Genomic DNA, 25,000 nt, shown 5'->3' on the forward strand with positions numbered 1-25,000 from the left:
GGAAACCAGTACCACTTCATATCTTTGTCTGGCATGGGTACCTGGAATCCTACTCTGGAGCTAGAGAGTGGCACTGCTTTTGCACAGCTATCTAACATTTCCACTTCTGTGCATTGCCATACTTGTTATCTACTTCATTGCCATACTTGTTATCTACTCCATTGCCATACTTGTTATCTACTCCATTGCCATACTTGTTATCTGCTCCATCGCCATACTTGTTATCTACTCCATTGCCATACTTGTTATCTACTCCATTGCCATACTCGTTATCTACTCCATTGCCATACTTGTTATCTACTCCATTGCCATACTTGTTATCTGCTCCATCGCCATACTTGTTATCTACTCCATTGCCATACTCGTTATCTACTCCATTGCCATACTCGTTATCTACTCCATTGCCATACTCGTTATCTACTCCATCGCCATACTCGTTATCTACTCCATTGCCAAACTTGTTATCTGCTCCATCGCCATACTTGTTATCTACTCCATTGCCATACTCGTTATCTACTCCATTGCCATACTCGTTATCTACTCCATTGCCATACTCGTTATCTACTCCATCGCCATACTTGTTATCTACTCCATTGCCATACTCGTTATCTACTCCATTGCCATACTCGTTATCTACTCCATCACCATACTCGTTATCTACTCCATTGCCAAACTTGTTATCTACTCCATTGCCATACTTGTTATCTACTACATTGCCATACTCGTTATCTACTCCATTGCCATACTCGTTATCTACTCCATTGCCATACTTGTTATCTGCTCCATCGCCATACTTGTTATCTACTCCATTGCCATACTTGTTATCTACTCCATTGCCATACTTGTTATCTACTCCATTGCCATACTTGTTATCTACTCCATTGCCATACTCGTTATCTACTCCATTGCCATACTTGTTATCTACTCCATTGCCATACTTGTTATCTACTCCATTGCCATACTTGTTATCTACTCCATTGCCATACGTGTTATCTACTCCATTGCCATACTTGTTATCTACTCCATTGCCATACTTGTTATCTACTCCATTGCCATACGTGTTATCTACTCTATTGCCATACTTGTTATCTACTCTAGGTGCAATCAGCAAAGAGAATGGACAAAAACAAAGGGGGAGTATAATCTAGAGAGGTCAGTATATGTTAGCATTTGGTATATCCCAGACAGAACACTAGTGTCCTGCATAGAAGAAAAAGGACTAATTTATCAGGATATCATTGTGTCAGCATTCCTAGGCTCATATGAGATTACTAGGCTAATAGCTCAAGAGCCCTGACAAGCCTAGCCATTATTGCCTTACTTTTACTAGCCTTTGGATCCCTAAAGGCTAGAGGATGGCTTAGGTTTGTGCCTATGCTTTTGAATATTTTACAAAACGCCCTTGTCCATAAGGGACATTAGTGCCACTCCAGGAGTGAATCTATGATTCACCATCCATTGATCCAAAATTTGTTTGAATAGCATCAGGGACGGGCTCTGCTTTATGTAAATAGGAAGCCTGTTCCAGTGAAGCACTAAGCCCTGAGATACGTATCTGTTGCTTCAGCGTATTTTGTTCATGCCACAGACCAGGTTTAGAACCTTAGATCAGGTGGCACTCATGCAGTTTGTCTTGTGAATGTATAACAGTTCCATCTGGGCTGGATTTAGGTTCATAGGTTTATAGGTAGGTACTAGGCTATTGGCCCTAGGGCCTATATAAGCCTAGCGAAAGGTACCCTGGCTTTCGCCACCCAAGAAAATTATTTTCCTGTGCCACTGTCTAGCAGAGCCACAGAAGTGATCCCCGAGGTGAATTTCCTATCTCCCATCCAATCATCAAGATTTTTCTTGAACAGTGCTAATGAGGAGCTTTGTTTGATATAGATAGGTAGTTTGTTCCAGAGTATGGGAAGTCTCTGGGACAGGAATCTATCCCTCCAGCATGTTCTGTTTATTGTGGTGATGAGGTTTAGGTCCCTAGATCGTGTAGCTCGTATGGATTGGGATTTCTTTAAGTGGAGCATGTCTAAAAGCTCTGGGTTTGACATAGCTGTGTGTGTTAGGTGGAGATCGCCTCTGAGTAGGCGATATGCAATGGAGTAAAGCTGCAGTTTTTTGAGACGGTCTGCATAGGGCATCTCTTTGAGGCCAGTAATCCTCTTTGTGAGGTATTTCTGAGCCTTTCCAGTTGTTGTAAATGTCTTGTGAGGTACATACCAAAAGGGGCATTGTACTCTATAATGGGTCTAATGAGTGACGAGTAGTGGGGAACAATGACCTCTTTTTTCCTGGATGAGAAACCTTTTGTGATGAGGTGTGCCACATAGAAGGATTTCCTGACTACTGTGGCGATGTGATTATCAAAGGAGAGACTACTGTCCACCTGTGTCCCAAGGTCTCTTATCACACTTTCGGTGTTAAGTAGACTACCACCTATGTGGTAGTTCATGGGTACTGAGTTTTTACCAAAAGGAATGACAATGCACTTTTTGGCATTGAGCTTGACGCCATGGCTTTGACACCAGGCATCTGTCTCAGCAAGGCCCTTTTGTAGGATGTCCACATCTTTTAGAGTTTTGATTATGGCTCCTAGTTTGCAGTCATCTGCGAACTTCGTTAGCCAAAGACCTTCTGTGTTGGCCTGTACTTTAGATAAGTAGATAACAAACAGGAGAGGACCCAGGACTGAACCCTGTGGTACTCCACTTGTCACTGGTCTGAAGCTGGATTTGGAGTCTGCTACTTTCACAGTGTGGGTTCTGTCAGTGAGCCAGTTGGCAACCCATCTTGTGACATAGGGATTTATATCTGGGTTAGTGAGTTTATCTATAATTCCAGAGTGGGGGATGGTGTCAAAAGCCTTGGCGAGATCTAGATAGGCTGTGTGAACCACCTAACCCTCATCTATGGCTTTGGTGACTGCTTCAAAGAAGTCTATCCGGTTTAGGAGACATGATCTGCCTTTTACAAACCCGAACTGGGTGGGGTCCTGAGTTTGGAGATTACCAATGTCATTGTTTATAAGTTCCATGATGATACACTCCATAGCCTTGCAGACCAGGCTTGTTAGGCTAATGGGGTGGTAGTTTCCAGGGTCTGTGGTGGCTCCCCCTTTGTGGAGTGGGATAACTGTCGCTGTGCGTCATTCAGTGGGCACATAGCCTGAGGTAAGGCTATGATTGAACATGGTACTTAAGTGGGGTGCAAGTTCGTTCTGTAGTTCATGTAGAACACAGCCTGGGATGTCATCAGGTCCCATGGATGCTGTGTTCTTGGCTTTGGATAGTGTGTTTTTTACCTGTGCAGCCCTGATTACAGGAACTTTGCATTCTTCTGGTATAGAGATGGGCCCTTTAGGGGATGACAGAGGGGTAAAGTTAGCACTGAACCTATCTGCCAGGATGTTGGCAATATCCGTTGGTTCTGTATATTTAGTGCCATTGTGCTGTAACTCAGAGCAGATCTGAGTGTTGCCATTGAGATTCTTGACATAGCTATAGAATGCTTTGTGGTTGTCTTTAGAGTCAGTGGCGATTTTGTTTTCATAACTAGCTTTGCAGGATTTTATGAGGGATCTCAGCTTCTTACTGAAGCTGACCAGGGAGTTTCTCCAATCATGGGATTTTACTCTTTTTTGCAACAGTTTCTTTCGTCTGTTGTAGAATTTGTTTATGGCAGAGGACCACCAGATTGGCTTCCTTTTTTTGGAAGATAGCATCTTGGTTCTGTTAGGGATTGCACGATCCATGCACTCATGTAAGTGCTTATAAAGTGCATGTGTGTAGGATTCAGCAGTCATACCTCTATTGTCCATCAGCATGGGTGTCGTGAAGTTTGCCACTTCTGTCTTAAGAAGCGTGAAGTTGGTTTTGGAAACATTTTTTACTGTGGTTTCCCTAATGGGGGGTGGGGGGGGTGGATGTCTAAGGTGATTAGCTCATGGTCAGATCTGACCAACAAGGAATTGACCTCTGGTGTGGAGCACCAGTTGCCCATGTTGGTAATAACCAGGTCTAGAATATTGCTGCCCCTGGTGGGGGTGTGGATAAGTTGATCCATGGCATTGGAATTTATGAATTCCAGAAAACGTTGAGCACAAGAGTTGGTACATGAGTAGTTTTCCCAGTTAATGGTAGGGTAGTTGAAATCGCCCATTATTAGGGTGTTAGGTTGTACCCTAATATTTTCCAGTGTATTAAGAAATGAGGAGTGGGAATCCTGGGGCATGGTGGGGGATCTGTAGCGAGCTACAATTTGGATTGCAGTCTTGCCCAGAGTTAGTTGCACTTGGATAATCTCGGATGCATTATACTGAGAAACTAGCCTGGAGGTGTGGATATCCTTAATGAATATGGACACGCCTCCGCCTTTAGTGTTTCGGTCCAGGTTACGTGGCCGAAAGGTGTGGTATGAATTATAGCCTGGTAATGCAGGGGTACTCTCTGGAGCCTTGAACCAGGTCTCTGTCACTGCACAGACGTCGATGTTCTCCATTTTAAGGATTGCCTCGAGAGAGTGCATTTGGAGGTTTAGACTTCTAGCATTGAGTAGCAATATCCTCAGATTCTTCTTGCCTGTACCTGTTAGGGTGGTGAATTTGTCATTTGAACCTTGCCTAAAAAAGGCACTATAGGGGTGGCTAGAGCCTTAGCCAGTATCCGGAATCCCAGGGGCGACAGGTGCAGGCCATCTCTGGCAAAGCATCATGGCTTCTCAATCATGTCATCCCAGGCAGACAGATACTGGGTCCCCTTAGAATGACACCAGAAGCTTAGCCAATTGTTGAAGTCAATCATTTTGTCCTTGTACTGCGGTATCATTCTGGGTGATGGCAGGATGCTACTCAGGGCTAGGGTCATACCTGCCTGGGCTACAAGATCGGACAGCTCCTCCATGTCCCTTTTCATGTAGTCCAAGGAGGTACGTCTCTGGTCATTCACACCAACATGGACAATGACAGAGTCATATTTGTACTTGCTGTGGAGTGACCTGAGTGAATGCATTATGTGGTGGATCCTGGCACCTGACAGGCATCTGACAGTAACTTTCTCCTTGTTTAGCCTGGTGAGTGGAACATCAGTGTGACTGACTATAGAGTCAACTATGACTAGAGTATTGGGTACGTTGTTATGCCTTATGGGCTGTGGTTGAGTGGCACACTGAGTTTGTGGGCTATGTGTCATTTGTGTTGTGTTGTTGGGGGGTGGAGGTTGCTTGTGTTTCTGCTTTGGAGGTCCCTGTTGCTTGGGCAGATTTTTACTGAGAGCCTCCGCGAATGTAGGTGTGTGTTTTGTGTTTCTATGTGAGTGTTTTGGTGGTGTAGGTTTTGAGGGACTATGTGCTGAGTGTGGTGTGGTGCAAGTGTTTACCTTCTCCTCTTGACTGTCTAGTCCAGTCTTGGGTGAAGAGAGCTTTGCTTCCAGTTTGGCTATATAAGTGCATCTCTCACAGGTTGTAGTGTTGGGTGGCAGGAGGAGAGGGTTGTCTGTGTACATGAGGCAATTACTGCATTGCCCCAAGATGCCCAGATTCATCAGGTAGACAGGAGAAAACACCGGGGACTGACCCTTAGACATGCCTGGATAGGTGTTTATTTGTTAAGTACTAGAAACTGTTTTCATCTAGACAATGAGGAAAGTTGAGTGCTGTTGTAATTTGTAGCTTATTTAGTGCTTACAATAAGTTCTGAACAAGTGCTGAAACAAAAAACTGGCTAGTTCTAAAAAACAAAATTAAGCTAGAAGGCTTCCCTCCAACACAGAAAGGCTTGGGCCCTAGAAGCCTACAAATAGTCCTGGACACCGCAAATCTATATCCAGGCTAGACTACCACAGGAAAGGCAGGAAACAAGCTTAGAAAAAGTTTTTTTTTTTTTTAGTGGAAAAAAAGAAAGGAGTAGCAGAAACTAAGCTGATTGGCCTTCTTAAATGTTCTCCCTGTACTGGGTAGAATGAGGTAATGACACTAGACTGGGAGGAGGGTCACAGATCAAATTTACACTAGGGGCGGGCAACTGCAAAGCCACCAACTATAAAAACACTATAACAACAGAGAGGGAGGGTGGGAAACAAACTGCAGAAATGTTTTTCACAGCTGAAAAGCAGCAGTGAGCCTTTAAATGAAAGTTTTAAACAGCTAAAGGAGCCTCTAGAAAAAGAGTTTAACTGCAACAAGTTATCAGAAACAAACAACCCAACAGATGCTTAATAAAAGTGGACAATTTCCAGTTAATACCTCACACACACAGTGAAACTAGCTAGAAAAATACACAGTACACAAAGTGCTATAAATAAAGAAATAAAGAACAAAATAAACAAAAAACAGGATACTTAATGTTATATATTATAGCTCCGAGTTTGCTCAGTGTCCTTCCTTCGATTAGCTCAGTGTAAAATGGCAGAACACTCACAACTGAACTTCTTAGGTAACAGAAAGTTGAAACCTGAGACAGCTTTTAAGAAAGAAATCTCAAAAGAACCAATGAGGTGCTTAGTCTAAGCTGTAGTCCAGGTGACCTCAGTCAGCCAGTGACCTCAAACAATTCTCTCTCACTGAAATGCCTGATGGCTTTGACTAAACCAAGATGTCCCTGAATATGTGCTCAGACACACAGCCTCCAAAAACACTAGGCCCAAATACAAGCCTGAATATGGAAATGCTACAAATATCCCCACTACTTAGAAACAAACTGCAGGAATGTTTCTCACAGCTGAAAAGCAGCAGTGAGCCTTTAAAAGAAAGTTTTGTGAGTGTGTTGTAGGTTAAGCATAGATCACACCTTAATAGCTGGTAGGAGACAGAGTAAAGGGATATGACTTTTAGTCGATCAGCGCAGGACATGTTGTTAACACTATGTATTTTTTATAAGGAACCTCTGAGGCTGCTCCAGCTGTTGCAAGTGCCTGGTTAATTACATAGGTTCATAGGTTCATAGGTAGGTACTAGGCTATTGGCCCTAGGGCCTATAAAAGCCTAGCCAAATGGTACCCTGGCTTTTGCCACCCAAGAAAATTATTTTCCTGTGCCCCTGTCTAGCAGAGCCACAGAAGTAATCCCCGGGGTGAATTTCCTATCTCCCATCCAATCATCAAGATTTTTCTTGAAGAGTGCTAATGAGCTTTGTTTGATATAGATAGGTAGTTTGTTCCAGAGTATGGGAAGTCTCTGAGACAGGAATCGATCCCTCCAGCATGTTCTGTTTATTGTGGTGACAAGGTATAGGTCCCTAGAGCGTGTAGCTCAGAGGGATTGGGATTTATTTACGTGGAGCATGTCCAACAGCTCTGGGTTTGACATAGCTTTGTATGTTAGGCAGAGATTGCCTCTGCGTAGGCGATATGCAACAGAGTAAAGCTGAAGTTTTTTGAGACGGTCTGCGTAGGGCATCTGTTTGAGGCCGATAATCCATTTTGTGAGGTATTTCTGTGGCCTTTCCAGTTGTTGTAGATGTCTTGTGAGGTACATACCAAAAGGGGCGTTGTACTCTATAATGGGTCTAATGATTGATGAGTAGAGGGGAACAATGACCTCTTTTTTCCTGGATGAGAAACATTTTGTGATGAAGTGTGCCACGTAGAAGGATTTCCTGACTACTATGGCAATGTGATTATCAAAGGAGAGACTATTGTCCACCTGTGTCCCAAGGTCTCTTATCACACTTTCGGTGTTAAGTAGACTACCGCCTATGTGGTAGTTCATGGGTACAGAGTTTTTACCAAAAGGGATGACAATGCACTTTTTGGCATTGAGCTTGAGGCCATGGCCTTGACACCAGGCATCTGTCTCAGTGAGGCCCTTTTGTAGGATGTCCACATCGTTAGGAGATTTGATTATGGCTCCTAGTTTGCTGTCATCTGCGAACTTTGTTAGCCAAAGACCTGTGTTAGCCTGTACTTCAGAGAAGTAGATACCAAACAGGAGAGGACCTGGGACTGAACCCTGTGGTACTCCACTTGTCACTGGTCTGAAGTTGGATTTAGAGTCTGCTACTTTCACAGTGTGGGTTCGGTCAGTGAGCCAGTTGGCAACCCATCTTGTGACATAGGGATTTATACCTAGTTTAGTGAGTTTGTCTATAATTCCAGAGTGGGGGATGGTGTTGAAAGCCTTGACAAGATCTAGATAGGCTGTGTGTACCACCTTACCCTCATCTACAACTTTGGTGACTGCTTCAAAGAAGTCTATCAGGTTTAGGAGACATGATCTGCCTTTTACAAACTCGAACTGGGTAGGGTCCAGAGGTTGGAGATTACCAGTGTCATTGTTTATAAGTTCCATGATGATATGGTCCATAGCCTTGCAGACCAGGCTTGTCAGGCTAATGGGGTGGTAGTTCCCGGGGTCCGTGGTGGCTCTCCCTCCCAGGCTGCATTCTACATAGTACTTAGGTGGGGTGCCAGTTCATTCTGTAGTTCATGTAGAACACAGCCTGGGATGTTTTCAGGTCCCATGGATGCTGTGTTCTTGGCTTTGGAGAGTGTGTTACTTACCTGTGCAGCCGTGATTACAGGTACTTTGCATTTTTCTGGTATAGAGATGGGCCCTTTAGGGGATGAGAGATGGGTAAAGTTAGCACTGAACCTATCTGCCAGGATGTTGGCAATTATCAGCTGGTTCTGTATATTTAATGCCATTGTGCTGTAACTCAGAGCAGATCTGAGTGTTGCCATTGAGATTTTTGACATAGCTACAGAATGCTTTGTGGTTGTGTTTAGAGTCGGTGGCGATGTTGTTTTCGTATTCAATTATTGATCTAATGAGGGCCGATTACAGTGGGACTATAACTTCCTTGAATCTAGATGTCATGCCTTTACTCATAAGCTGTGCCACATAGAAGGACTTCCTCACCACTGTGGACACATGGTGGTCAAATTTCAGGCTACTATCCTTTTGCGTACCTAGATCTCTCACCTCTGAATCTATTCGTAGAGGTATGCTATTAATGTTGCAATTTACAAGGGTATTTGACTTCCCAAAGGTTATGATTATGAATATTTTTTGCATTTTGTTTTAGGCCATGGCTCTAGCACCAATCATTTGTCTGAGTCAGACTCTTCTGAAAGATATCTACATCATTGCAGAATTCAATGATTGCCTCCAACTTACAGCAAACTTTGTCAGTCAAAGGCCTTCTAAATTAGCCTTGACTTCAGAGAAGTATATTCCAAACAGGAGAGGCCCCAGCACTGAGCTCTGTGGTACATCACAAGTAACTGGCCTCTTGCTGGATCTGGATTCTTCCACTCTAACAACACGTGTTCTGTCAGTAAGCCATTTGGCTATCCCTTTGGTGACATAGGAATTTATACTTAGTTTTGTGAGATTATCTATAATATTAGAGTGGAGAATTGTGTCAAATGTCTTAGTCGGGTCAAGGTAGGCAGTATGCACTATTTTTACCATCACCTGTTACCCTAGTGACTTTCCGCAAAGACATCAGCCAGACTGAGCAGGTGTGACCTGCCCTTGATAAAGACAAACTGGGTTGGTTCCAGTGTTTGGAGGTTTCCTGTGTTGCTATTTATCAGGTCTGTGATTATTCATTCCATATCCTTGCAGATAAGACTAGTCAAACTTATGGGTCTGTGATTTCCTTTGTCTGTTGATGATCCCCCTTTATGTAGAAGGATGATTGTTGCTATTCTCCACTCCACCAGGATGATGCTAGTCTGGGAGGTTTGCAGTTAAACAGAGACCCTAGTGAGACTGATAGGTCCTGTTTTCAGTTATCTAAGAGGTACCATCAAAGCTGTGTTTTTAGTTTTACAGAGTGCAATGGTGACCTGTTCTTTTGTGATGACTAGTAGACAAATGGTGGAAGATATTTATTTGGAGGTGACCGGAAATGATGGGAAGGTGAAATCTGAGCTGAATTTATCAGCCAGCAGATTTTCTATATCTTCTGGCTGGTTATAGGTGGTGCCATCTACAACTAACTCCATACATCATTGGGTGTTGCCCTTAAGATTGTGGACATAACTGAAAAGAATGCCTTATGGTTATCCTTAGCTTAGGAGGTTATTTTTGCCTCAAAATTCACTTTTGAAGATTTGATTAGTCCCCTGATTTGCTTGTTTAGACTAATGAGGGTGTTTTTGCTCTGTTGTACACATTCTCTCTTACTTTTAGATAGGATTGTCTTTCTTTTGCTGTACAACCTATTTATACCAGTGGTCCAAAAGGGTGGCTTGTTTTTGTGGTTTGTCCTAGGCTTTTCTCAGTCTGATACAGCTATTTCTATGCAGTTGTTTATATGGTTATACAGGACTTTTGTGCATGCCTCTGCATAGGCTTCTGTGTTTTCTTGGTTTGGGGGAGCTTGGAAATTAGCTATACTGTCGATTAATAGGAGGTAGTGTGGCTTAGAGTCATTCTTAAAAGTTTTGGGCTTAGGTGGGGTTCTAGTTTTATATTTAGATCGCTTTGTGATACAATTTATTCAGTAAGGACATTACACTTGAGGGGGGATGGGCAATGCTCTCCCATATTTATGACTACGAGGTCTAGGCTATTTGTACCCCTAGTGGGAGTGCTGACTAGCTGCTCCAGAGCATTTGCATTGAAAAAATTTAGAAATCTTTGAACCTGCATGTTAGTGGTCATGCATGCTTTGCAGTTAATGGAGGGTTAGTTGAAATCACCCATATGTATAGTATTGGGCTGAATGGTAAGTGATTGATGTAAATTCAGGTATGAAGTATGGCTTTCCTGGTTCATGTTGAGGGACTTGTAGATAGCAAAGATATGTTAAAACATTTTTCCTATGGTTAGTTGGACATGGAGTAGCTCAAGCATGTCATATTGTTTGACCACTTCCACCTTTAGTCTTTTCATGTGCAGTGGGTGGTCAGAACATGTAAAAGGCATTATGGCCTTGCACTGCTGGGGTACTTTCTGTGGCTGTTTACCATGTCTCAGTAACTCCACAGATGAGTGCTTCCAGGGAGTGTAGTTTCTTAGTGAAACTCTTAGCATTGAGCAATAATACCTTTAGCTTATCCTGAGCAGATTTTGCTATGCTGGATGGTTTGTCTGTATGGTAGTGCCTAGAAAAGGTACTATACAGGTGAGTAATGTTTTGGCCAATATCTGAAACCTAGTGATGGCAAGTGAATCATACATGACAAAGCAGTTTGGCTTATCAATCATGTTGTCTCAGGCTCAGGCTTACAGATATTGGACTCCCTTCAAAATGACACCAGTAGCTAAGCCAATTATTAAAGTAAAGCATTTTCTGTTGGTATTGTGGCATCATCCTGGGAGATGGTAGAATATTGCTCAGTGCTAGGCTCATACTCATCTTTGACACATATTCTGAGAGGTCAATCATGTCTCTCTTCATAGAGTCCAGGGAGGTACATCGCAGGTTATTTGCACCCATACAGACTATGACTTAGTCATACTAGTACTTGTGGCTTAGTGACCTGAGTACTTGTGTGATCTAGCAAATCCTGGTCTCTGACAGATAACTAACTGTAATCCTATCTTTATCCAGGTGTGAGATGGGCATCAGTGTGTCTCACAATGGAATCTCCTATGACCAAAATAGTGGGTCGTATGGTGTTATGCCTTCTAGGCTTAGTAGTTAAGACACTATGACATGTAGTTTTATGTGTTGTGGTGGGAGTTGTCTTATTTGTATGCATGAGAACTGTCTAAGGACTGCATCTGGGAGGACTTTAAGGTTTGGTAAGTTACACATGAGCACTTTTGTACATGTGGATCTATGTGCCCGGTCCTTAGTAAGTGTGGTGAGTGTCACATGTTTGTCACTGACAACCTGTTTGGGAATTTTTGCATCTGCATGTGAGAGTTTTGCTTCCAGTAACATTATGTACATCTCTCACATACTGCATTCATTTGTTTTAGAATTAAGTGGTTGTCAGTGAACATGAGGCAATTGCTACATTGCCTAGGGATACCCATGTCCACCAATCTAGTCCAGAGTTAGCATGAACATGCCTATTCATGGCTGCAGGTCCTTAAGTATGTGCTTTACAAGTCAACAGAATAGGGGGTGTTTGCACTGGGATGAGGGATGGATGCTAATGTAGTGTACTCTATAGCTTTCCTATGCAGTGATGTTGCCCAGTGCACAAACCAGTTGCTGTTTGAGCAGCAATACTTCTGAGTCTGTAATAATGTACTCTAGAGCTAACTAAATGCATCAGTCCTGCTCACTATACAAACTAGTTGCTCCTTGAGTAGCACGGGACTGTAGAAAATATCAGAGGTAGTTTTTATAGGGAAAAGTACAACTTATAGTGTTTGCATATATACAGGACACCACTAACTGCTGCTGCATGAAGAGCATGTTGGGCAAAGGTGAGGCTTATGTACAAGCAGAAAAAAAGGAAGTTTTAAAGTAGGTATGCCCACAGGCCAAACATATAAGCACACAATAAGCTTTCCACCAGCAGTTCCCAGCTCATATAGGTGAAATCAGCCCTCTTCTGTCCCAGGAATTCAGACTTTGACTATCTTAATGTAAAATGACTGGTTTGGAGCCCAAGTGTTATGGAACCACAAAAACAGATGCCTAAAAGCACTAAAAACAGCAGATACAATGTATTTAGAGTACTAATATTGCAGAACAGCAGCCCTTACAGCACTGATAAAAAATGCAACTTGAAACTCTAAGCAAGTGCAGGAAAAATAATAAATAGCTCAACTACAAAACAAAACAAACAAAAAAACAGTTTACTTACAGAAAATTCCAGCTGCGTTTAAGAAGCCAGACAAACTAGATACAGCAAATTTTGTTCACAGTGTCATCATGTGAGCCAAAATGGCACAGCATTATGTAAATATACTTCAGGGGCAGAAACAGTTTATTTGCAGGAACTCTTTCTAATTACCTATACCATGCTGCCTTGGTTAAAGAACAACACAAAGGATTATAAAAACATGTAACAATGTGTAGTAACAGAAGATCACTTTCATTTAACTATGAAGTGGCATGACTTCCTAAATAGGTAAATTCCACGCATTCTCCCTGAACTCTCTTTCCACCCATCTTAGGAACATAAAACTTCCGGAAAGTATTATGATACTTAACTCCTTAACTTTATCTCTACTTCCTTCAACTATTATTGTCTTCTTACTTTTATTTCTATAATTCCTCAGCTATATCCCCTTTTTTAACTTCATTATAAGTTTAATTTTACAAAAAATGTATAATATGTAATATGTCTAATTATATAATATGTAAACATGCTATATTTTGACATCTGTTTTATATCTACACTGTATATTGTATCTTTATTAATAGAATCAAACTATACTAAATACTTGTGTTATTGGAGCTCTTCTCCCTGGGCCTCTGCTGAAAATGGGTTCCTGATCCAGTCGGACTTTCCCAGTCAACAAATGTCAATAAATAAAAAATTAATAAAATAAATAAAAGTGAGATAAAATGAGCTCTTCATATATTAAATAATGAACTGTAAAGACAAACAGACAATATATTGTTATCACTACCTACTCTGTTATCACTACCTGTCTGACTACGCCTTGTTAATTCAAACACAGAACATAAAAAAACTCAGCTGCCTAAACCACAGCTGCGTACAATCTGCATTAAGTAAGTGTAGATCAGGAAATTATATTTTCAAAAATATAGAAAAAGAAGAAAAACAGAAAAACAATAATTCTCCTTCACTCATCCCACCCCACATTGGTCATTCAAATATTATGGACCGTAGGCAAGGCATGACATAATTTGAATAACTCTTGAAAAAAAGAAAAGTTGTGTCAGGTTTACTAAATAAGTACCACCAGCAAAAGCAAAACCAATTGTCTACTCTAATTTACAGAGTCTGAATTTCATGTTATTTTTAGTTAGATAATCTTTAGTTACATTCCATTCTATCACATTCTATACTAGAAAATAAACAGCCTTGGTCTAGTAAATAAAGTTTTGCCAGTCCTGTACTTGGGTTGCCACATGGTCTACTTTCACTAATTTAATTTAAAAAATACAAGTTTCCCTTTTTGTGACCTTGTAACTGAAATTGACATAATCTTAGGCTTTCAAACCACATACCGGCATCCCTGCTATAAGGAAGCAAAGGGCTGTCAGCAATACAATTTGTGGGTAATTTCTTTTGAAGAACCACTTTGGTGGTCTAATGAACTCTCTGGTACACTGGGAGAAGATGTTGTTAGTCTAGATACAAATCTTAATTCATTCTGTATTAAATTCACTCATCATATTCACAGTTCTTTGTATTTTTCAAGTTAAACATATTCATTGCCATTTGGTGTAGACATGTGTTTTGCATTTCTATGTGATTGCCAAAAGGAAACTCTGCCAATGGTTTTGCCCGCTACTGTTTTGTCCCTTCTTGCAATGTTTCATTCCTTGAAGACTTTTTTTTTTCTTTTACATTCAGTCTCTGTCCCCTCCCGTGTGCAAATTGTTAAACAATTTTTATTATTTTTTGTTTTGTAATAACCTGACATCAGAGAATGACAATGTGCTTGCCAAATGCTAGACCAAACGCAATTTTTGGAAGAGATTTGTTATGCTTGCAGCCTGAATTACTGAAGCATCAAAGTAAACAAATAGTAAACAAATACAGATACATACACACACACATACTCACACACACACACACACACACACACACACACACACACACACACACACACACACACACACACACACACAGACTCACTCACATAGTACAACCACCTATGGAACTTGAATTTCTGAGCTTTCAGTCAAACTGGTTTCATCTTGAATAATTGTTACTAAGGTTGCATGCCATGTTCAGAAAGTTAAGCTGCTGGGGGTTGGGAAAATCTAGGTTTCTGACTCTTTTTGCACAGTTTCATATTACCATGTGCTGTGCTGTTATTAAAAACTGCAGCATTGGTATTAACCATTTATGGACAGGCATCTTGTCTGTGCATGTGTTTTTTTTAAATTGTATGTTTGAAAAAGTCTTCCAAAGGAGGGCACCTGATATAAAACATATATTTCGAAAATGTCACAAAACAGCCTTGCAGACAGACATTTGATAGCTTATTTTCCTTGAGTCTGGCCTACAATGGAAACTAGAAAGGGGATGTAAAACCATATTGTATTACTTAGCTAAGCCTGCTTTGTATAGCTTATAATAAACCATTCTGAAAGTAATGTTAGCAACTGTCAAATCTGCCCAGCTGCATCCAAGATGGATCTAAAAATGTAATATTCTTCACTTTTGTGTAACTTATATATAATAGTCACATGACATTAGCTATTATATGTAGCAATAGCTATTATTTACAAAGGCAGTGTCAGATATCATAACCAGCTTTGGATGGGAGCTATAAATCTTTAGGAAAAATTGAATTCCGCTAGAACCTGTTATCATAATCCTTAGGCTAATTTACCTTCACTGAACTCAGACAGCTGTGTAGTGTCTACGGACTGTTGTATAAAATGACTGTACTCTTGCTTGGCAAGTCATGCAAGTACTAGGTGCACAATGACAGTACATTGTTACATTCAGACTTGTACAGCTTCGGCAGCTAATAGCCTTGGGTGATTTATTGGAGAAAATGTAATCCAAAATTACATATTGCAGATGAAATTACAAACTGTAAATGATACCGTAGGTCATAAACTGAATTAGCTCTTTGGGTGTATAAAATACATCATTATACAATAATGTTCATCTTGTATGACAGCTGCAGTGTGGTCTGGCATAGCAGCTCACACCTCCCAGAACCGTTCAATGTATTCTTTTCCTAAGACAAAGGAGTGGAAGTATTTATTAATGGCAACAGTGGGAAATACCAAGGCAGCAAAAATAAATAAAAATTATAGTTCTCCACTGCAATGGATGTAGTGTTGATTGATGTGAATGGGGACAGCTGTTTCTTAGGATGCACAGTCATGCCAAACTGTAAATAAATAAACATATTCTTCATTTTGATTGAATGTGTCAAAACGTTAATATCTTATCTTTTGCATATTAAATGTTGACTTATAACTTCAGTAGTCTATAATAATTTTGGTTAAACACTTTGTTTCTGTTTATTTAACTTTAGAGATGTCAAGTGACATGGCTGGACCACACAGCCCCCTTTTCAACCACAACCTTACCACAGGTATCAAAACCAAGAAAGTAATGTACATATACTTTGGTAGCAAATCAGTAACAAGTACGCATAAATACTTGGTTGGCATAGACCAGAATAATTTGTTTTTTTCCACTTAATTCTTTTTGTCCCTGTGTTTACCACCCATCATGCTATCCCCAGATCTGTCTCACTCAATTCATTCCTTGTACAAGTGATATATGTCCTGTACCCTATGCAGGCAAGAGCTGCCCAGGAGAAGTCATTACACAGGCAGCCATGATAGCTGCTACTGTCCTTGCCAGGATCCCAGCAACTGAAAATATATGTCATGTCATGGCCCTAATACTACCCCTGGTGGTGACATAAGTATGTACATCACTGCAGGGTCTGCCTATGCCCTTCAGCTCCACACGTGTACTCTTTTGCATACAGTGACAATGGTCAGTGTCACTGACTTTGGCAGCTACATCTTGCTGCTACAGGTAAAGCTTCTACTTCAACTTGGAGCATCAGCAAGCTAGCTAGAGACCACCTACATCCCCCCACATTGGGCATACCCATCTTCATGTACCAACCGTAGCATGATCCCGAGCTGCTACTCAGACTCTGGCTATCTTTGCTGTAGTCAGTGGTTTATCACTTTATACCACAGTGCTGGCCCACACTAGCATAATCAGTAATATTAATAATAAGATATAGGAGTAAAACAACAGCAAGCAGTTCACCATTTTAGTCATATAGGAATGAAATGATGGTGCAGTCCTAAAAGGTAGGTGATAGCTGCATGCTACTGATTTTTACACTAAGTGATTGCACTTCTGTACTGGAATTTACTGTCTGCTAACAAAAAAGGTTCCTATTGTAAGCAATGTTCTAGCAGATGCTGTGAGGGAATTCCTTGTTTTGGGGTCAAAAACAGACATCGCCTTGTTACTTCCTATGATATAGTAATGAGGTATTTCTATGATTAAAAGCAATTACCAATGAGTGTGTAGTACTTTGTATTTCAAAGTTCTATCTGGTGACAGACAATGCTTTAAATGCAGTTATCTGTAAGCTAATGCACGAATTAGAAACCATACCTCTCAACTGTACAGATTTTTGCAGAATGTTCAGATTTTATCTCATATTTTTGTTCTGTTTTCATAAAATTGTGGTTTTCTGGCAAATTAGTGGCAAATCATTAAAGACTGAAGTTAAAAAACAATGACAGAGATTTGAGTTTTAGAGTTGAACTGACTGTTGTGATAGGTGAAACATGTATTATTACTCTTTGCCTGTTTTGTCAAAAGGAGACTAACTTTGTAGCAAACATTTTTGAGTGCCTTAAGTCCTATAAAAACTTTTTTATGTGCTCACTAAAACGAATAACTGGGGAAGGAGGGATGGGGGCATAGAATTTAGCATGATAGAGTGAGGATTACCTCAATTAAGCTCCAGTAACATCTGGCAAATTTCTATAATAAAAACCCTCCTTTTCATAATTACTGTGATAAAAATACCTAAAAGGGTACATACATGGATTTGTGTCCTCATACTTGCTAATCTGCTATAATTAGTTTTCTAACAAAGTTTATCCTGATCTCTGAACACCATCATGAGCTGAGCAATGTGAGTAGGGCTCCCTGTCTCACAAGCACAGTAGGTGTGACTGAAAAATTGGACCTGATATCACTGGAAGATACCATAGCCATTAATGGTGAAAAGGTTCTGCATCCACAGGCAGCATAGAACTACATGGCTCATATAGTTCACTTGAAGTCAACAACTAACAGTCAAGTCACGTATATGCAATAGTGAGCCATAAGGCTAAATGGACATGGTGGAGAACTTCAACCCATAAGGTCTAAACTGGATGACATGGAAAACTGCAGCTATTGAAACAAGTCTTCCAGAATACCTATACACTTGCAACTATACCATTTCCTGAAGCAGTGCCTTTCAAATGTTTTAGCCCAAACAACTGTTTTCAGATTACTTAACGTTGCTGATAAGGGTAAAATTCTCCAAAGAAGGTTGTCCTTCTCAGATGTATGGAAACCAGCCACATCTGCATCAATAATTTGTCCCCAGGACAGTATGCAACAGGACACCTTTATCAGTGCAAGTTCTCTGCTATCAGAACAACTTGTCCACATTGTACTGCATAGATATATGCATCAAATTTCATGACAAGAGCTATGGTCACATCTCCAAATGATGCATTTGCATTCCATAAAGATCATTTTTTGGAGGGGTCCCTAAGAAATAAAGCTCAGGTGGGAAATGAAAAAGTATTGCAGACACCAAAAGCTGCCTTGAAAACATCCCCAAGAGACTGAGAAAAGCAGCAGTCTAGGGAAGTCCAGTGTTATTCTTGCTGCCACCACACTAGCATGACCCTAGATTACTGTAGTATTGCAATGGAAGACATCTAGGGTAAACAGAATGTGAACTCAGATGAAAGAGTCATAACGGCATTGTTAACCAATTTATTTAGTGATGCAGTTCAGATTAGCAAAATGTATGAGTTTCTTAATTTCTGGATTGAAATGAATACAGGGAAATTGCCACAGAAAAAGGGCACCTTGAAGCAAAAGAATAACATCATAAGGACTGTCCCTTACTTTCTAAAAATTCATCAAACACACTTAGAATTAAAAGGGAACTAAATCCTGAAATCAGAAAAAAGAATCTTGTATAACTTCAGGGGAATAGGTTAACTATATTTGTCTGACCCTTTATCTAGGTGAGAGGGTTCTTCCTACTTTCTCAGTAAGAGTGTGTGTGTGTGTGTGTGTGTGTGTGTGTGTGTGTGTGTGTGTGTGTGTGTGTGTGTGTGTGTGTGTGTGTGTGTGTGTGTGTGTGTGTGTGTGTGTGTGTGTGTGTGTGTGTGTGTGTGTGTGTGTGTGCGTCATCTGGTTTAATAAGGAATTTGCTGGCTTGGGATGCTGCTAAGTGATACTCCCACCATTACTTGTGGTTCAGTTTCCTATGTGTTATTCATAGCTACAATGTTTAATGAATGTTTATTGAGTTTATATCAACTTGGAGGATTTAATTACCATCTTAAGTATAACATCTTTAAGCAATGGTTTAAGAACATTCATGTAAAATTTGTTTAGAGGAGTATAAAATTGCTTGAACTATGCTAGTGTTAAGGAGCTTTTATTTTATGACAGTACATGTTACTTCAGTCTTAGCCAGAAAGCAAATGCTCATTAGCCATTTCCTCACTAGCCATTAATCTTGTTAATCTGGTGACTTTGATGCAGTGCCTCAGTCAGTAACAGATGGGGCATTGCCTTCAGTTAAAAGCCATGGACACTCCAAAAATAAAATGAGTTCATGTAGATGTTTTGTCAGGCTAACCTAAGGAGAACTAATCACCCTGATAAAGATGGGTCCTTCTTTACAACCTGTGACAGCCTTAAATTAATTCATTTAGAGTACTGACTAGTTTACAGTAAAGTGTCGCTGGGTATATTTAATGGTACATTTGTTCCTGCCTCTCTGACAGACTTCTCATCAATTGTGTGTCAGTGTCAGTGGTACAATAGGTAACACACTCATCATTGGAGATGGAAGAGCAAAAGGCTTTGGGTTCTTTCCCACACCAGATGATTAGATTTTTGACAGTGCAATGCATCATTATGGGGGTTGCAGCACTCCTGAGTCTGTCACCCTTCTAATGAGGCATTAAACCAAGGTCCCATCTTCTTGAGTTGATATTAACTCAGAGGGGTATAAAAAATCCAATGGTGCCTACCAAAAAGAGTAGGGGAAATTCCCCAATGCTCTGGTCAAAATTCTGCTAGTAGTAGTATAAATACCAACTTGGGTCTCCCCTAAAAAGAGGCCATTATTTTAGTGGAACTAACCCAGTTAATGCAACAATGCCTAAACAAACAAACAAACAAACAAATAAATAAATGCATAAATACATGTATACATGTGTCAGCTTTCATTTTCAGGTGCAACAAGCCATACCAGACCATGGGCAATTGACCCTGTGATCCTAAAGAGCTAATCAGGGGCATCAAGGAAGGAATAAATACTGAAATGAATCCTATAGATAGCTTTCCAATTAAACTATGGTGAGTTGTTCTCAGATTTGAAATGAAGGACTTTTCAGCATGGACCACAGCACAGTACTATTATAATATAGGATCTCCTGTACTTTCCCAAATAAAACAGCCTCCACACATTCCAGAACCAAGGATTTAAACTTGCTTCAGCAGATCAATAACGTTTAGGTGGAAAGACAGATTCATTACTAAGGGTCTCCCTCACCTCTGGAATAGACTTCCCTGCAGATAAAGTAGTGTTATACACTATCTTCTTTGAAACCAGCCCAGATAATTGGAGAGGTATTCGTACATTCATGTTGAGCTTGACTGGCTAAGCCTTACTTGAGAGGGAAGGTACACTAGGGTGGGGACCATTAAGGCATAATGGTTGGTTGTAAGAATAAGTAGCCTTGAAATTCCTGTGATTTCTATGATTTTCACATTACTCAGGCAGGTGGTTGCCTCTGCACATCAAATTTGCCAAGGAAACAGGTTTAGGAACAAGCGAATCCCAAAATAATGCACATCTTTATGCAATGAGCTCCTGGTTATCAACAGTTTCAAAACACAACTCTATTTACAGTAGATGGTTTGAGATCCTGGATGTTAAATAAACTACAACTGGCTGGCTTTTAGAGCTAAACAGAAGAATAGAGTAAGTAGCTATCTCTGCTGTTTATTAAGGATCATCCTTCAAGCTATTAAACTAGAAGACATTAACAAAGAATGTATTCAGTATTACCAATGGCTATATGCTGACCCTTGAAGGAGGGATACAAGATGTAAATCAACTGTATGTAACTGTTTATCAGAGATAGATTCAAAGCCCATGACATGAGAAGAAATACAGACAGCTATCTAAAACATACCTTCCAGAAAACACCTGGCCTAGATGTGCTTAGTACTGAGCTATACAATGGTGTGACTGATCCCCATAATATCTCTTGCTTGCCCTGTTTAGGTCATTTCAAAAAGAGGGCGTGATTAATACATCTTAGCTGTCATCAGTTATGGCAGTCTTACCTAGCTTAACAAAATGTCTTAAAAGCATAAAATGATCACTCATTTCAATACTGAATATAGACAGGAAGATGCATGTATGCATGCATGCTTGAAGTCTACCTGATAAACTGTAAATATTCAATCTTCCACTATTCTTCTCACCCAAGCATGAATTGTACTAGGTCACTGTGGTGCAGTCCATTTGCATAGCCTCTGAACTTACATGCAAAGACTACAACTGGTGCCAGAACCAATAGCCACAACTATGATTGACTATGAACAGGATTTCAGTTCCATTCACTGAAACCATCTTATAAGTGAGAAGAAGTGCAGAAGTCACAGAAGGCTTTTTATCAGGTTTATCCTTTTTGCTATACTATATATGAATTAAGACTTGGGTAGGCAACTATATTTGCTATTATCTAAACAGAAAAGTTGGTCTTAAGTCTATAAAAATATATATTATTCCTGTTTTAAGTTTAGTGGTCACCTGTTAATAATTTGATAAAAGTCTCATTAAGGAGTTTTGTCGTACTGGTTGCAATAGCAAACATGTCATGCATATCCGTAAATTTTGTGGCTGTTCTTCAGTCTTCAATTATGAACCCTCCTTGACAGAATCTTTATCCCATTGGTTATGTACACATCTGCCCAATCTGAAATCAGTTTTCTTCTCAGTGAGCCATGCCACTGCATTGTACTGAAGCCAGTCTTCAGGTCTTGGTTCCTGCATTATTAGCAATAGTTTGAGCCTATGCTGCATTACAATGGAGATCATCAGAAAAGTTAGCAAAACAGGACAGCTACAGATGCTTCCTGAAATATAGCAAGCCAGTGTCATGGCTTTATATCTCAACCAGCTTGACAGAGAGAAGCTTTAACTGGCTAGTATTACCTGCACATCAAACCATTGTCTGATGATCCATCTCTGCATTGAGAATGTAATCAATTAACACTGGAATTGCTTTAAACAGGCAGTATAAGTTATCTCTTTGCCAAACTTACCTTTGACCTAATCATGTTGTTGTGTCTTTCGGCTTTTCCCGGTTAGGGGTCGCCACAGCGGAACTCCGGTCCACTAATGATTGGCAGGAGATTTTTACGTGCCGAGTTGCCAGGTCTAACGCACAACCCTCAATGAAGGTACGCCCATTCACGCATGTCTCCACACAGAAGACGCTCTAGCTGAGAATCGAACAGGACAACGTCTTACGGTGAGGCGACAATGCTACCGCAGCACCACCGCCGCAGTACACCTTTGACCTAATCATGCACTCCTACAGTGTGCAGAAATCCATTTACTGTGTCATTTTGATATTCTGTGGTTGACACCAAATCAATTTACTATGTTGGTTTTGTATTCTGTGTTATCTCACTTGACCTTGTTTTAAAGTGTTTGTCTTATTTTGTACATATTTGTCTCAGTTTGGTGTTATTGTATCTTGGATAAAGGTTATATTAAAAAAAAGAACTAATAGCCAGAGTCCTGGGAAACATCCATACTCTTAACAACGTTATTGATTGAATGCCTCCATAGCTTGGGGATGGGGTGTTCCCAAATAGCACAGCACAGCTGTTTTGGATATTGATACCTATGATGATCGCAGAGTAATAGCCGAGATATAAGCAAACGCTCATCTTTATCTTTTCACTTTCTTTTTGCAGCTTATATTCCATGACATGAGAACAAGTGCAATAAAAACAAACACTTTGCAACAGAGCCATTTTGTTTTTTACTAGAATGAGAATTAACAACAGAATTCTTTTGACAGCATCCAAGAAAATGAGTTTGATATCATGCGTACTTTTAACAGGGGTGTGTGCTCTAATAATTATTTGAATGTGAGGGTGTTTGTTAGGAATAATAAAATAGGTATGACATTATGTTTAAAGCCAACAGTTACTTATTCCTTGTTGTATGCCACAGATGCACATGCCCCATATTTGGTGAGATCTGTGCCTAATGCAGAACTCATTGGGGTTAGTAGTCTGTGCTCCAAGTAAAACAATTTTCTTGGTATAGCAGATGAAAGAGAGCAACAGTTGACAAACAGAGGTTATGATGAAGAAAATCTCTATGAATCCCCAAGTAAGGTACACAGTAAAGTACGGGATAATCTAGTTACTAGAAATAAGAGGATAAGAACTTCAGTGCCCAGCAAGGTTAATGATGATCTGTATTTTGTTACCCATTATGCCTCCCCTTTGTAGAAGGGGTCATATGTATTTTAAATAGACATTGGGATATAATTGAGTCTGATGACATTTTAGGCTCCATGTTAAACTGCAAGTAGAAAAATAATTAAAAGAATTCTACAAGCAAGCCTAATGGATAGATTAGTTCAAACAGAAATATTAAAGAAGGAAGAATCTGAATGTAAATGCTGTAGTGGGTGTAAGTATTTAGATTGAATATCTAGTGATATTATGGCCAAAGGTCTGTTCCAGTAGCATGTACTGATTATTATGTGAAGGCAGTAGTTTACTGCTTAAAATGGACACCTGACCTATATCATATAAGTCAAAATATTCAGTATGGGGGAGCATTCTTACATTTAAGGTATGTTTGTAATAAATCACAGAAAATCCCTTTTTCCATGTATTTTGAGAAGGGACATGACTGAGATGCTAATTTGATGAAATATTTCATTTTATAGAGGTGTAGAGGTGATACTTTATGTATAAATATTTTGGAGGTTTTATTACATTAAAGGAGCATGGAGTATATTTAAATATCATACCTTTAATAATCATACATGCAGACAACAGTACAGAAATTCATACCGGATTGGTCGAGGCCCAGGTTAACAATGACTGCCACCAGTACTGTTGGTCAACAGAGTGCTGGCGGAAATTGAGCTACTGTTGGCCGAAGGAGGAGAAGAGGGGGAAGGCATGCCCGAAGGCAGGTAAAGGCTAAGACGGTGATAGTGAGGGTCAGAACTTTGAATGTTGGCAGTATGACTGGTATAGGGAGAGAGCTAGCTAATATGATGGACCGAAGGAAGGTTGGTATAGTGTGTGTGCAAGAGACCAGATGGAAGGGGAGCAAGGCTAGGTGTATCGGAGGTGGTTTCAAATTGTTTTATCATGGTGTGGATGGGAGAAGAAATGGCGTAGGCATTATCCTGAAGGAACGGTATGCTAAGAGTGTTTTGGAGGTGAAAAGAGTGTTGGATAGAGTGATGTTTATGAAGCTGGAAATTGATGGTGTAATGATGAATGTTGTTAGTGCATATGCTCCACAAGTTGGGTGTGCGATGGATGAGAAAGAAAAATTTTGGAGTGAGTTGGATGAAGTGGTGATGACTGCACCCAAGGGTGAGAGACTGGTGATTGGAGCAGATTTCAATGGGCATGTTGGTGAAGGAAACAGAGGGGATGAGGAAGTGATGGGTAGTTATGGTGTTAAGCAAAGGAATGCAGAAGGTCAGATGGTAGTGGATTTTGCGAAAAGGATGGACATGGCTGTGATGAATACGTATTTTAATAAGAGGGAGGAGCATAGGGTGGCATACAAGAGTGGAGGAAGATGCACACAGGTGGATTATATCTTATGTAGAAGGGCCAGTCTGAAGGAGATTGGAGACTGTAAAGTGGTGGCAGGGGAAAGTGTAGTTAGGCAGCATAGAATAGTGGTTTGTAGGATGACATTGGTGATCAAGAAGAGGAGGATGAGTGTGAGGGCAGCACCAAGGATCAAATTGTAGAAATTGAAGAAGGGTAATTGTGAGGTGATGTTCAGGGAAGAGTTAAGACAGGCACTGGGTGGCAGTGAAGAGTTACAGAATAGCTGGGTAACTACAGCAGAGCTAGTACGCGCGATGGCTAGAAAGGTGCTTGGTGTGACATCTGGAAAGAGGAAGGAGGAC

Source organism: Protopterus annectens, chromosome 3.part1, assembly GCF_019279795.1.
Source record: "Protopterus annectens isolate FY-2018-M chromosome 3.part1, PAN1.0, whole genome shotgun sequence".
NCBI lineage: Eukaryota > Metazoa > Chordata > Ceratodontiformes > Protopteridae > Protopterus > Protopterus annectens.